The sequence below is a fragment of the Notothenia coriiceps genome, unplaced genomic scaffold, assembly GCF_000735185.1.
Source record: "Notothenia coriiceps isolate Sejong01 unplaced genomic scaffold, NC01 NC01_scaffold00003413, whole genome shotgun sequence".
Classification (NCBI taxonomy): domain Eukaryota; kingdom Metazoa; phylum Chordata; class Actinopteri; order Perciformes; family Nototheniidae; genus Notothenia; species Notothenia coriiceps.
The window spans coordinates 42,777-58,824 of record NW_011336114.1 but is presented as its reverse complement, the minus strand read 5'-3'; the positions used below and the strand labels follow the sequence as shown (position 1 = coordinate 58,824).

General features: G+C 39.9%; 2 protein-coding genes across 4 annotated transcripts in view; both read left to right on the top strand.

The window, feature by feature from the left end:
- LOC104941480 (calcium uptake protein 3, mitochondrial-like) overlaps window positions 1-8,484 on the top strand; it is a 57,321-nt gene extending 48,837 nt beyond the window's left edge. For both annotated transcript variants that reach the window (XM_010766581.1, XM_010766580.1), the window contains one exon: window positions 7,440-8,484. The gene's annotated coding sequence lies outside the window, so the exon portion shown is untranslated. The remainder of the gene's footprint in view (window positions 1-7,439) is intronic.
- edar (ectodysplasin A receptor) overlaps window positions 1-16,048 on the top strand; it is a 169,716-nt gene that overhangs the window by 122,867 nt on the left and 30,801 nt on the right. The gene's annotated exons all lie outside the window — the stretch shown is intronic.

The window sequence follows — 16,048 nt, the reverse complement described above, 5'->3', positions numbered from 1 at the left end:
TTCACCTTTGTTTCCTCTCTGGTTGATTGGTAGTGTCTCCTCCAGTGGCTTTATAGCCTCTTGTGTAGTCGTGCGTCACTGACCCATATTTCTATCTATGCTTTTACTTTTCTTGTGACCCCTTCAAATACTGCATACAGTTTCCTCTTTAACTCCTAAATGATTTTCTCTGTAATTTCTCTTTTCAGTGTCATGTTTCAATGGTACTCTTTCTCTCCTTTCTTTCTGTGTTGGTCTCCTTTAGTTTCCTTATAAGCTGCATCTCATTTCCCTCCCCCGCTCCCCCACTCTTCCCTTTTCACACCCCTATATCACTTTATTCGGTTCCCTGAAGATCACCCAAAGATGGAGTCAGTGCTTGGTTGCAGAAAGTCCTGCTCTTTTATCTGCCTTGGAAAAAGAACATCTGAATTCCCTGCTGTGCTTCACATCTTCCCTTCCCTTTGTCTTTTCACTGCGTCTCCTCTCTTACCATTTTATTTACATGATTCATTTTCTTTTTAGTCTATCGGTTATCGAGTGCCTTATACTTTCACTCCCCTTCCTACTGTGTCTTTCTCATCATTTCAGTTTTCATCTGGATTTCTTATTCTCAAAGGACCTCATTCATTTAAAAAAAGCCTTGACATTTACTAACAATGGGAATATGGCTATCCTAAGAAGATTCTAAAATTGTAATTAAAGGACGCATGATATCCAAAGCTTGATGGATATTGGTTTTCTACTTGAACACAACATAGATAATAGGAGCAAATAGTCTCATCTACATTTTCTCACTTAAGGTGCTGTTTACACGAGAACGCAAACGGTTGTATCCGCGTCTCTTCTATTTCGCATAGCCTGTTCGTTCACACGAGGCCGTAACGGAAACGCGGAAACGGACCCCTAAAGCGCTAACGGGTCCCAAGGTGGATAGATCTGCGGACGGAACGCTCTGGGGGGCCAAACGGCTCCGTCTGTACGTCCTATGCGATAATTTGCTGATAACGAAGAAGCCATAGCCCCGCCTCTCCCCACCGCTGCTGCTCACTGCTGTAGCATGGTCAGTAGCTACTGTCAGTAGCTACTGACCATGCTACAGATGTTAGTGCAAAATCTACAGCTCCTCTACCACAACCATCAGCAACAAGTGGACATGGAGAATTACATGAACTACATGTTGCTAAATCCACCGCGGAGAATAAACAGAAGGGCAACCATGGCAACCATCCTCGGGGGTCTTCTTCGCTGCTTTTTGGTGTATTTTGTGACGAAATAACAGCGCCACTTACAGGCCGGGCATATGTACTACGCGTCTCCAGTCTCGTGTGAACGGAAGACTTTTTTGATATCGTAATCGGTTCGTTTGCGTTTGCGTATGCGTGTAAATGGGGTCTAAAACTTTATAGGCTTTGTTTATTTATAAGTATCTTTCTCTCAGGCCTCATGTGCAAGTCTTTCAGTCATGCAATCCCTTGTAGTCTAGTCATTCCGCATGCTGTTTTTCATCTTGATTTTTCTCTTCTTTAGGGACTTTATCCATAAAAAACATTAAACATTTTAAGTTTGCTATGTAAGTGAATATGGCTATTCTACGAATGCTATTATACATTTTAGTTGAAGCACGCATGACATTTAGAGCTTCGTTAATGATGGATACTGCATTTCTGTTTGATACAACATAGATAATTAGAAAAAATTGTCTCTTCTCTGCAATTTCTCTCTTAAAAATGTATATGGTATTTTTTATTCACATGTTTCTTTTTTCTTTTTGTTCTTTCAGTCGTCCAGTGTCTCTGCCCTTCCTACTGTTTCCTTTCATACTACCCCCTTCATTCCATGTGCCTTTTTGTCTTTATTTCATCAGATTCGGGGACCTCATTTATAATTAAAAAAATCCTCTCTAAGTTTTTGGAACAGAATATGGCTATTCTAAGATTGTTTTAACATTTTAATTAGAGGACGTTTGATATCCACAGCTTGATGGACATTGGCTTTCAGCTTGAACATGACATCATAGATAATTGGAAAAAACGTTTTACTTCTCTGCATTTTCTATCTTTATACGGTATTGTTTATTTATCTGGTTCTTTTGCCTCATGTGCAAGTCTTTAAATCATGAATGTCACTCTCCTTCTTACTGTTTCCTTTTATTGTTTCACCCGTCATCACATGCTCTTTGCGTTAGTGCTGCACGATATTGGAAAAAACTGACATTGCGATACCCCCCCTGCATTATATATTGCAATATGAAAAAATACAGGAATTGAAGAAAAGACAGTTTTTTTTGTCCGCAAACCATCCTTTCTTGAACTGTAATGCTATACAATTGGTATTTTTCTAACTATATTTAACCGGATGAAGGATTTTAGTCACGGACGTCTGGATCTTAAGTTATCAGAGCAACAAGCTGAGCTAGCTCGGTTAGCAGCGCAGAGCTGTCCTGGAGAAACACATGAAACTACTTCATTCAGTGTTTTTACCTTTAATCACTGGTCCGTTTGCTTTGGAGATTTGATTGTGATTGGTGGTTTGCTGTCACTCACTCAAGTACCCCTGACATGAAAGCTGCGCAAGTTTTCCTTTTGTAGCAAGCAGCAAAAGAATTGTAACATGACGTGTTTGAGTTAATTTGCCTGCTTAATATCGCACGTCCTAAAAAAATCGCACGTCCTGCGATGTGAATATCGCGCATATCGTGCAGCCCTACTTTGCGTCTTGATTTCCTCTTCTTTAGGGACCTTATTCATAAACCATCCATTCCTTTATAAGGTAATATAGCTATTTTAAGATGGCTTTTAACATTCCAATTGAACCATGCATGACAGCCAGAGCTTGGTTAATGATGGATATTGGCTTTCTGTTTTAATGCAACACAGATAATTAGAAATCCGCGTGAACCCACTCATTTTCGGCTCCAGATATTTTTTTTCAGAAACCTCAGTTTTGGCTTGGTTTTTAGCCGTAAACATCGGTGAGTAATGATCCCTTTTAATAATCCCTGCGGGCCTCTCCTGCTGTGTTATACTTTATTCCATCCATCTCACTCCCTCATCCATACCCTTTCCTTTTTATCTTTGTGTGTCTCTTTATGTAACTTCCTCCTGTCCCTGTTTCTAGCATATATTATTAATGCTTCTTCCTTTCTGTTCCATTTTCTTCCCCTAGATTTTGAGGTGGTGGAGAATCTCCTGCTGCACAACCTCCCGTCTCTGGTTTGCCGCCTGTCAGAATGGCCCTCTCTGCTCTGTGACACCCCTGGGCTCCAGCTGAGTGAATTTAAAGGACAAAGGGCCACCCAGTACTGCATGGTGATATTGCTGCACCTCGCCATGCAGTATGGAGACAGGTGATCATAAATACACACAAGAATGAATGAAAATGAATCACCATTTTACTCACTTTTTCTGTCCACATAAAACAAAAACACAATAAAAACAACCACAAAAGTAACAATGACAATATTGCTAACATAAATAGTGAAATACAAAAAGACAACAGCTGACATGACATCACTCCAATTAAAGTGAATACAGCTCAAATAAAACCTATACATAATGGAAATGATGAAAATACAAAAAAAATACAAAATATTTATAAAAGATAAATACATTTAAATTAAAATAAATGAATAGAAAATACAAATAAAAAAATTAATAAAATACATTTAAAACATTAATGCATCTAAAAGTAAAATAAATAAAATAAAATTGAAAAAGTAAAATGTTCCTCGCTGTTCAATGCTTCAGACATATCCTCATTTTCAATTAAAAAAAAAATGCATTAAAAGTTTCCAGATAGAAATAAAGGCCTCACGTTTTCCTTTAGAAATGTAAGTAATGTCCTCCAAAGAGAGCCATGAAAACTTATAATTACATTTCTTCCTAAATAAAGCTGTGAAAAGCTTCGAATGCAGGAGACATAATTATGAAAAACTCTTTATGTGTGTGTTAGGCATAGTTGAATACATTCCTGCTTATAAAAAACTTAGGGTGAACTCACTTTCTGATTTATTATGTTGCAGCGTTTTAAATAATTGAAAAGGGAGAAAAGCAATTGGTTTTTGCAAACATTGGGCTTATTGGAAAGACAAATCTTTGCTCAGTTTTAAATCGAGAAATATCTCTGAGCTGTTGTTCTTGTGGAAATTAAATAAATATTTCAGTAGCAGTAAAAATATTCTAAGCACTTGTTCTGCTGCAGAGTGGGTTCTGTTCGAAGGAGACTAGGTTTCATGTGGGATGAGAATCAATATGAAGATTAAAATGTCACCATAGCCCTCTCTGCTACAACGGTAGCCTCTGCTCCTCTGCAAATGCACTTATAGTTTAAGTATGTCTTGAAAATCATTGACGGAATCAAATATTTCTCAATTTTAAAAACTTGAAATATTTGTGTGGTATGGACGAGAGTCTTAAAGGTCACCTATCATGCTACTTGTAGGCATGGGTCTCAGATAATATACAAATATATAAAAAACATGTCCATGAAGTGTTTTGCTCAAAATACCAAACAGATCACCCATTCTAGCCATGCCTCATATCCCTCTATTTCACTTCCTGTTTCAAAAGTGCTGATTTTGGGAATAAAGCTTTAAAGGTCCCATGTCATGGCCATTTCCACTGATCATAATTCCATTGTTGAGGTCTACTAGAATAGATTTATTTATATTGTGCAATTTTCTAAACCCACATTGGTTTCTCATACAGCATCTCTGTAAACTACGTGTATTCACTGAATTTCATTCTGTGCCTTTAACGGCTCGTTGTAGCTCCAATAGCTCCAGCCCCCACCCTCCCTGTGAGCACAGTGTGCTCTGATTGGTCGGGACGTTGTGAATCGCGCTGAGCTCCGTGGAGGTGTGGTTTCCTTGTTTAGCGAACACAAATACAGCCAAACTCATCCTGAGCACAAACAAAGTCACAGCCGAAGTAAAAACAATAAGTGTGGCTTGATATTGAGTAAGAAAAAGGTTTATAACGCTGTGAGAATGGGTCTGCAGAGAGAATTTCGCCGCAATCCCAACTGTCTGTTATCAGCCTGCAGCCAGGGAGGAGAGATCAGCAGAGCTGCCTGCACTGAGTGTACGTGTGTAAGGGAAGTCGCGTGGATTTGGCTCCAATTTGGACCCAATTCAGCGGGGGGGGCCCTTAACGAAAGCAGCTTCCGCGAGCAGTAACGTAACGGCTCGCACGGATTGGTCCATTTGGTTTGCGGGTAACCGCATTACGGTATAGGCGTCATAGTTCTGGCGCGGCTCTGGCATGTCCTACGTCACAAGTACCCCCCGCACACACCACCCAGAAAGTAAACCAATGGAGCATATGAGCGTATCTCCAACGAGGCCGTCTTTGGGGAGGGTATTTTCTGTGTTAGAGTTTTACTCGCTACAGGGGTACTTTGAGGGGTTTTTTGACTCCTGCAAGCAGCCCGTTCTACATGCAGAAAAACCCTTCTAACACACCAAGGGGACGGGGTAATAAACCAGAAAAGCATGACAATGGGAAACCTTTAAAAAAAATTCTAAAAATCAACAATCAATGTTATTTATATAGCGCCCCAATATCACAAAAATGTTAGCATTTGTCCTCAGTGACTTCAGCAGTTGATAGCAAAATTAAAAAGGAGGGGGCTGAGCCTCATGCAGGACCGGCAGCTAATTGTCTAACTAAATACTTTAAAGGAGGTGCAGGTTTCATTTATATATGTAATCATTTTAAGTTTTAAATAAGGACATTTTGAAATGCTTTAACCAAAAACATGTGAAAATATATTGGATGAAAGGGTGTTTTTATAGGGGCAGAACCCGCCGAAAGTTAGCATCGCAAGGGCCTCCGCTCACAGGGAAGCTAGCCATAGGATTTCGATAGTTATGCAGAAGGTTAAAATTAAAGCCTAAGATCTGTGGTAAAACACAGCTTTTATTAGTACTTGCGGCATTTCCTTCCATCAGATAATCTCAATTAGGGATGCTCCGTCGCCAATATTCGGGGGGGGCAGATCGGCCGAATCATATAGGAAAAAAAATAAAAAAAAAAAAAAAAAAAAAAAAAAAAAAAAACATTAAATTCAATTTACATTAAACTTTGGATAATAACACGGGGAGAAAATGAGGCGGAAGCGCTCTCCCCCCCCCCCCCCCCTCTCGTCTCTCTCTCTCTCCTCTTCTCTCTTCCGCAAATTCTCTCTCTNTTTTGGTGTATTTTGTGGCGGAAGTACAGCGCCACTTACAGGCCCGGCATATGTACTACAGCGTCTCCAGCACTTCCGAGCGGCCTCGTGTGAACGGATTCCGTTCACACGAGGCCGCTCGGAAGTGCTGGAGACGCTGTAGTACATATGCCGGGCCTGTAAGTGGCGCTGTACTTCCGCCACAAAATACACCAAAAGCAGTGAAGAAGACCCCCGAGGATGGTTGCCATGGTTGCCCTTCTGTTTATGCCCCACGGTGGATTTAGCAACATGTAGTTCATGTAATTCTCCATGTCCACTTGTTGCTGATGGTTGTGGTAGAGGAGCTGTAGATTTTGCACTAACATCTGTAGCATGGTCAGTAGCAGTAGCAGTAGCACTAGCAGTAGCTACTGACAGTAGCTACTGACCATGCTACAGCAGTGAGCAGCAGAGGCGGGGCTATGGCTTCATCGTTATCAGGAAATGATCATATAGGACGTACACACGGAGCCGTTTGGCCCCCCAGAGCGTTCCATTTGCAGATCTATCCGCCTTGGGACCCGTTACCGTTTGCGGGGTCCGTTTCCGCGTTTCCGTTACGGCCTCGTGTGAACGAACGGGCTATACGAAAGAGAAAAGTAGCGGATACAACTGTTTGCGTTCTCGTGTAAACAGCACCTAACACACTAGAAATAATTGAATTGCAGTTATGTTTAATACATCTTATTCACAACACCAGCACAATGTGTTGGTTAACGGGGCCCATTATGCTTTTTGGGGCTTTCTCTTTCCGGTCGTCGTGTGTTATAGGTTTTTGTGCATGTAAATGTTCTGCAAAGGCTAAAAACCCTGTGTTCTCTCCAGAGGGAGTTTCTCTCCCACACACTCCCCCTCCTGCCTGAAATGCCTCCATTGGACTCCTTTGTTAACTTCCTCAAGTGACATCACTATGTAACATTCACACCTCTATTGGCTAGTGCTCCAATACATTGTACGTGATAGACTAAGGGGTGGGACATCTCTAAGTGGTTGACAAATGACAACAGAGCCGGCCAGCTAACCAATCAGAGCAGACTGGGCTCTGGTTTCAGACAGAGGGTGAAAAGAGGTGCTGCAGCAGTATGAGGAACATAAAGATCTTTTTAAACATTAAAGCATGGATACATGTTACAGTAGAGGACCGAAATACAAATAAGAACCTGAAAATGAGAATAATAGAGCCCCTAAACGTTTACAAAGTGTCTCACTGGACTTGTATTTATATTCTCTCTCTGTTTTGTCACCAGGTGAAACCCCCACCATCAGTGCATGTCTTAACTACGACGAGCTGTGCCTCCTATCTGCGCTCACGACCAGGATTGAAGGGTTAATGCATGTTCCAGCATCTTCTTGCACTATGTTAGAATTTTTTACATAAACAGGATGTTGCACAAACAGGATGTGGGAAGCTGTTGCAAGCGGTCAAACAAACAAGAATGACCCATTATGAACCTCAATCCCCTTAATGCAGCAATGCAGGACTCTAAATAGGATAATCAGTTTATGTAACTGCTTAAAAGATACTTAAATATTTATTGATTCATGGACTTGTAAATATATTTATCAGTTTAAGATTGTTAACACTGATCCTATTTATTTATTTATTTATTTGTTAAGTCCAACTTTGTCTAACTTCTGCTCTACCAGTGATTGTTTGATTCTCCTTTTGTCCTGAGGCTCTGCAGCCCCTGCACAGATCAGCTCAGGACAGCACCCCTCCTCCTCCCCTCCTTTATATCCCCCTCCTCCTCTCTCCCTAAGCGCTGCAGCTAAAATCCTCCCGGATCCCCCACTGAACAAACCCTCTCAATCTGTATCTCTTTCTCACTGCTTAACTACAGGCAGCTAACAGTGTTAATCATTTCTTAACTTATTAAGGACAAGTGATATTTCAATGCCACTGGCAGGGATAAATATATCAAAGCCATACGAGTGTCTTGGGACACTCATCTTAAATAAATGTTTAGAAGCAATATATTAAAATCGTATTCCCTTTACGCTCTGAAAGGATTGTACTTCTTCTTCTTTATAAATATACTCTCTTGTACTACTGTTCAGTATGTAACTGAGACATTCTTAATGATTGTTGTAATGTTTGCTTTGGGTGGAGCTGAAAAAAGATAGCAAAATGTTACACGCTAATATATTAACCAGACTAATGTTCTGTTTAGATTCGTTAGTTTTGCCTCTTTAAAGAGCTTTAAATGCTCCATATAAGTCTTTTAATGCAGGCCGCGACTGTTACACTGATGCATTTGACATGACGAGGTGCAATAAATATCATATAAAACACATTGATTGTTGGTTTTTTTGTATTCTCTGTTTTCCTCTTTTAGCACACACATGGTAAGTCCGCTAATAAATAAAGTGTTTGCTTCGTCCTCAGGAAACCGCTGTTATTCTTTGTAGCTACAGTGCACTGATGGCAGGAGCACAGAAGAATACATTATCGGTTTTATTCTCAACCTGAAGGCAAATCATTAACAGCATTAATCATCACAAACCTGCGGCTGTGTCGGTGTATGAGACTCCAATCACAGAGCTTTTCCTAATCTTTAAATGATCCATTCTGCCGGGTAATCATTTGCAGCCTCACACTCTAATCCTGAACTTTTGAAGAAAAATAAAGGGCGACTGTAAAAGATCTCTGAGGAATAATGAAAAGTGTTAATGTTCATCTATTAACTCAGCAATAGATCACTACCAGGTGTTTTGATCTTCTTTTTATATGTAAAGGATCCAATAGTATCTTATGTGACATTATTGGCCGCTAGTAAACAAATATAATTAATGCTTGTGTCGTATTTTGTATATGCATAAAATGTTCTGAACATTACCTGTTAAAGCAAAATGAATGGCTATGCAACCCACCACATTCATGCATTGCTAATGATTTTGGACTTGTCAACACCGACGCTCAGAACAATATATAATAAAGAAATAAAGGTCGAAATTGATGCTGCAGAGGTGGAGATGTACAAACTTTTTGGCTGTGTTATGGTTAAGAATCGAAAGACACTGGATCTTACAATTACCATAATTCAGCTTAGCAAATATAAATAAATATGAGAGTAATTTTGTTAGACTGGCTGACAACATTGTAATATTTTCCCGGATATTTATCAATGCTTATATTTAGATATAAGATAGAGCTAAATGTGTAGATGGAATATCATTTTGTATTGTAATCAAGACTGTTGATTTGGGGTCAGTTGTATCATATTTGTACTTTTGAAATAGCTTCTGCTCAGTAGCTTTTTGAAAAACATTGTAATTGTTGCCATTTCACTGAGCCATCTGTCCTCACTGCAACACTTAGACATATTGTGGTGCATATCATTGGCTGCAGCGAGCCAACCACCCGCATAACTGGCAACAAGTTGGAAAATTAAATCTGACTTATTCTCACATTTAAATAGCACAGGCAGTGTGTAGCTTGACAGTGGGCTTGTAAAATGTATTGTACAGTATATACTTCAGGATTGCAGAATATTTTGCAGGTGCAGTTGGGCTTGAAACAGCAGGAGCAGATGGAGATGTCAGGTAAAGAAAACACAATGTGCTGCACCTCTGAAACAAACAAAACAGCTATCAGTCCCATGTTTTATTGATATTGTCTCATAACACCAATATACATTACAATATGATATAAAGGAATTACAAAAGATATATATTTGAAAAGAAATACTCACTTTATGAAACCTCTGCACTGGTCATCATACTTTAATTAAAGGAAGCCAACAGTGCCATAAAACGCCACTATTTCAATGCGTTAGTTAATCCACCTCTTTTTGCGTGTATTGGTGTTAAAAAGTCAGATTATATGCTGGTGTTGTTGTTAGTTAAAAAACACCTGTATTTTGCGCATTTTAGCTGTGTGAAAATTATCAATCAATTTGCATAATAAGTTTTACTTTTGTTACTTTAAGTATATTTTGTTGCTAATACTGTTCTACTTTTACTTGAGTAACTTTTTGAATGCAGGACTTTTACTTGTAACAGAGTATTCCTACACTCTGGTGCTTCTTATTTTACTCAAGTACAATATCTTACTACTTCTACCACCTGTGCTCTTTATGATTGCTTGCACACACTCTGAGCTNACACACACACACACACACACACACACACACCCCCCCACACACACACACACACACACACACACACACACACACACACACACACCTCCTACCCGTTCAGAGTTAGAGAACACCATGTGTCTGTTGTGAGATATTAAGATATCCTTAATTACCGCATGAGTCATGACAGAAACGCCTTTTTTTTCAGGCTTTTTGAACACCAACTTGTTTTTGCAATAGAACAAGAGCGACACTGTGCTGCGTTCAGGTCACATGGGACAGATGAAAACAGCACCGGGGCAGGACAGCGGTCGCTCGGGGGCCAGCATGTGTTCTGAAGACAGACACAGAGACAGTTGTGTGAAAGTGTCGTCAGCTGATAACTCTCGTTCGGCCGCTGAGTTAATCCCATTGTCTGCCTTATATAATTCAACCCCAAGCGATCTGCATTTGACCCACTTTCATTCAAAGCACCAAACGTCAGCTTTTTGAACAGTTTGCCCTTTTTCAGGTGGAAACATTTGGAATCAGGTGGTCTCGGTTTGTTCAAATCCATGTATGGTAGGACATTGTTGTAGCAGTAAAGAGGAAAAGATACGGAGAGTAGTACAGCGATGCTTTCAAAGACACTTGAATATATATCCCTGCACATGCTCTTAATCACACGTACACTGATGCTTCACTCTCAGACTCTGGGGATGTAAAGCTGGCAACGCGGCATGCACACGGTTTTTGGCTGAATGCCTCGATTCAGCTCCAATTGGCTCACCTTGCCGTGTGTGCGTGTGTGTGCGTGTGCGTGTGTGTGTGTGTGTGTGATGCCTCCGAAGATGGATGATTCTCCATGCTCAGCTAATCATTGCTTAGATATTGGAACAAATAGAAACCCGTGTCAGCTAAAATCTTTTGTCTTTTTTCATGTTCGAGTCCAGATCTCTGTGTGTGTGTGTGTGTGTGTGTGTGTGTGTGTGTGTGTGTGTGTGTGTGTGTGTGTGTGTGTGTGTGTGTGTGTGTGTTTTCAATGCACAGCAATGCGGATCAAAACGAGAAAAACTGTTTTGATCAAATTGTAGTTTTTTGTTGGTACCCATTCATTTCTGGGACACCAATTTTCCCAATAAGGAAACATGCTTAAATTAAAAAATAATATTACAAAAGTCATGAATATGATCACATTTCGATTGTTTTATGTTGTGTTATAATGATAAAGAAATACAATTGGTCTATTGATCCCAATCAAGATTGTAAAAAACCCTTGGAGAATGGAACCGCAAGCTTCTTAATGGCTTATACTGCTCAGACACTTTTGTGATTTATTTAAAAAAAATGTTTTGTAAGTATTTTCCCTCTAAACAGAACATAAGAAACATTTAAGTGAATGTTGCAGCATAGAACTTCATGAGTGTGCTGTGTATTGATTTTGTGAGTGCTGTCGTATTAGGGGTTCAGAGTCAGTGCTCTTCAATATCCCATGGAAAAATGAAACACTTACTTTCCCTATGTTGAGATACACACTTCCTGCAGGTCGCATGTCAAGCTTTTCAGAGTTCTCTTGTCTTTTTCCTTTTCAGAGTCGATCGAGGGCATAGCAGAAAAGGGTAAGTGTTTAATGAAGCTGTTAACATCAAGAGGAAAGTTTTTTCTGCTTCTGTTATATGTGGAGTTGAGTTCAGACCAGAGGAGGTTCAGCAGCCTTCAGTCTGGCACAGGCAGCCCACATCTAAAGTCTATAATCAGCCTGTATTAGCTTCAAGTGTGTCATAATGTTTCCTTTAATCACCTCAGTGATATGTTTTAATTCCGGCTTTTATCAAATATACATGATGCAACCACAGAGCCCAGAAAGAGACCGAAATAGTATTGCTTTTTATTATAAGCTATATACTGTATATGTCTGAATCCATACTAACAGTGATCTCCTCAGCATGAATCTAATAACTAATGATCCTCAAAGTTAGTTAAGAGTATGATTTGACAATTTAAGAGTGAATTATAAATGTGTCTAAAAATGTGGTTTATGCCCAAAAAACATTCAAATGAATCAAATTCTCACCACTACTCTACTCGTCTGCAGTGCTAATGAGCTAATGTTGGCATGCTATTACACTAAAATAAGATGGTGAGTATAGTTAACATTGTTTATGTTAAACTTCACTATGTTAGCATTGTCCTTGTCAACATTGTAATGTTAGCACCTCAAAGCACCACTTTGCCTTCACAGAAGTAGCAGGGCTGCAGACTCTTAGTCATCATTTTTGGAATATAAATAAGGCACTGTTGGCATTGCCTTGTAATGCAACATATAAACAAAATGTTATATCGTTCACTGTGATGGTCGATTATAACTGCCGTAACACAAAACTGATGTCATTACTGAATATTGTAAAATCACACCAACTGCTCAGTGTTACATTTTTAGAGCTGACTTTATGCATTTGGCTCTTTTTCTTTCCTTTCACTTTCTGAACATGACCCAATAAGACAGTGAGAGATTAAGACAGAATACTGAGTCGAAATATTTTGTTTTTGCAAAATAAATCATATTGGATTGCAGCATTGCTATGAATATTCAGTGAAGCTGACAGATAGATGCTGCTGACGACTTGTTTATGATTTTCTGCTTCCAGTGATATACCTGCTGGTGTACCATGTCATCTTCATCATGTTTGTGTGGGCGTACTGGCAAACTATCTTCACCAGGCCCATGAACCCCCTGAAGGAGGTGAGCGCGTGTGTCTGCGACGCTGCGTTACTGACGCATGCTGGGAAGTGCGGATGTAGGTTACAGCCTCCGCTTGTGATTGAACACTGCATTCAGACTAATAACACTTTCCAGAGGAAGTGCCTGGAGCTGCTCTGTAATGGCTCTGATCCTGACCACAGCACTTACACACACACACACACACACACACACACACACACACACACACACACACACACACACACACACACACACACACACACACACACACACACACAATACTACTACTACTACTACTACTACACACACACTACACACTACACACACACACACACACACACACACACACACACACACACACACACACACACACACACACACACACACACACACACACACACACACACACACACACACACACACACCAAGATAAAAGCCACTTTGCATTTACATTTTCGAGGCGAGAGCTTTCATCGAACGCTGGTTCACATGAGGTTTTCAGATTTGAATAAAGTCACTTTTCATGTGTGCCGCGCTGTTCGTTATCATCAGACTTATTTTGTTTCAGCTACAATCGCCTATAAATTGCCTGAGTGGCTGAAAGTAATATAAGCTCTGTGCTAATTTGCTCCCATTTGCTTGCTGGGGCAGAAAGAAGCAAAACTAATGGAAGATGCAGAAACCTTTCACCATACTGAGCTACAGACGAGGGCTGCAGGAGTTAGACAAATATAAATATATTTAAAAAAAACACAAATATGTAATATATAACGAGGTGTTCCCTACTCTTCCAGGGTATTAATGTGATGTAGCATTGATTTGGAGTTACTGGATCACATGACACAGAATATATAAAAAACGTGTTTTCCAATCAAAAAAATGTCATGTTAAATATGCTCTCTGGGATACTGGTCTTTTTTTACCTTGTACCAAATAGTGTGCTTACTGTGATTTAGATATTGCTCTAATCCATACTGCAATTTGAAACACATTTAAATTAATCGTCCAGACGTCGTGCTAACATCTCATCTGAAAAATCATTTGACTGTTTTGACAAATGTGACGATACCATTCATTAGAAATAAGAGAACTGATTGCAGAAATCAGTGTTGCTGTTGCTAAATCAAAGGTGCTGTTCTTCTTTCCCTCTGCCCTGCACAGTTTCACCTGTCATACTCTGACAAGGAGCTGCTGGAGCGTGAAGATCGGGGGGAGTCTCAGCAGGAGATCCTGAGGAGGATAGCCAAGGATCTGCCCATCTGCACCCGCACCAACTCTGGAGGTACAGCACACTGCTGCTGAGGCACAAAAGCAGGAGAACTTTACACCAGCTGAGGGAGAAGGGCTTAGATATATAACATGAGTAAAAGTAGTAATGGGAAAGTTTAGGAATACTCTGTACAAGTATAAATCCTGCATTCAACATTTAACTTAAGTAAGTCTAAGCATCAAACTATACTTAAAGAGGCCCTATTATGGTTTTGGGGGGTTTCCCTTTCCTGTAGTGCGTTGCTTAGGTTTGTGTGCGGTCTGCAGAGGCCATGATCACACATTTCCCTCCAGAGGGAGTTTCTCTCAATTGTTGTATTCCCTTCCAAATTATTTGGAAAATTGCCTTTGAATAGAAGTGTAGTAAAAATAAAGTAGCATAACATGGACATAGTGAATTAAAGTACAGGTGTGTCAATATTGTATTTAAGTACAATACTTGATACGTTATTATTATAGTACTATATTTGTCCCCTTTTCACAACCCAATTCCTCTAGTTGTGTTCATGTATGCAACAGTTATACACCAAAGCGCATTCCTTGTTTGTGTAAATGCATTCCCTCTTAACGTGTTTCTGATTCCTGATTGAGTAAATGAACAAAGTTACTTCCCAATACTGGTGTACGTTGTTAAATATAAAGTGTGGTCCAGTTTTGAGCTGCTGCTGATGGCTGTGATTGGCCCGGCTGTGTCTCCTCAGCGATCCGTTTCTGTGACCGCTGCCAGCTGCTGAAGCCTGATCGATGCCACCACTGTTCAGTCTGTGATAAGTATGGCTCCCTCATGCACCATACAGAACACCATGTACTGCACTCTGACAGGAGAGAGGGATTCAATTCCACTGACGTCTGACCCTGCTGTGTTTCAGATGCATCCTGAAGATGGATCACCACTGCCCATGGTACGTAGTGACAACCATTTTAAACTAATGTCAGTGACACTTGGCTAAAGGGAGACATGGCAGGTGAATCTAAAATATATCACGTGAAATGTCTCCAGTGTATTACTTATATTAGGAAGATCATGTATTCACATTTTTCTGAAATGCAATGTTTTAATAATGCAAATCAGTCATTATTACATTACATGTCACTTGTTAGACGCTTTTATCCAAAGCAACATACATTTAGTACAATCCCCACAGGAGCAATTTGGGGTGAAGCGTCTTGCCCAGGGACACAACGACATGCTGACTGCAGTGAGACTCGAACTTGCTATCCCCTGATTCAAAGTTCAGCGCACTAAGTTCAGCGCACTACCCCATTGAGCCACATTTCCTCCCACATTTACATTATCTTGTAAAAAATGTGCTCATTTGGGATGTAGCCTGCTTCAAAATGATTGTGTAATTTGACCAAAGTAGAATGAAATGTGTTTGCAGAGGCTCATTTTCTTTGTGTCACTCCATAAATAAAAATTACCGCCATTAAAAACAAAATTAATAAATTGTTTTACAAATTAGTCTATTAATGATATATGAAAATGAAGCCGTCTGTAAACACCTTTAGAATATACATACACTGAACAAAAATATAAACGCAAGGCACACAGGGGAGTAGGTTACGTGCAATAGTCTCACCGGAAAATAACACCGGTCGGATTCCGTGTGGACACGTTATTAGTACGACAGATTAGTCGTAGAACCTATACGGTGTGGACACTCCACCCTACTAATAGAGCCGGTTTCCTCTTCACGAGTGATAGTTGTCGTAAAAGTCTAAACACTTGTTATAAACTACTCTTTACCAATAAAACACATATCTCCCTTCTTTTACAAAATCTAGAAACTCAGAAGGTAGAGTACTC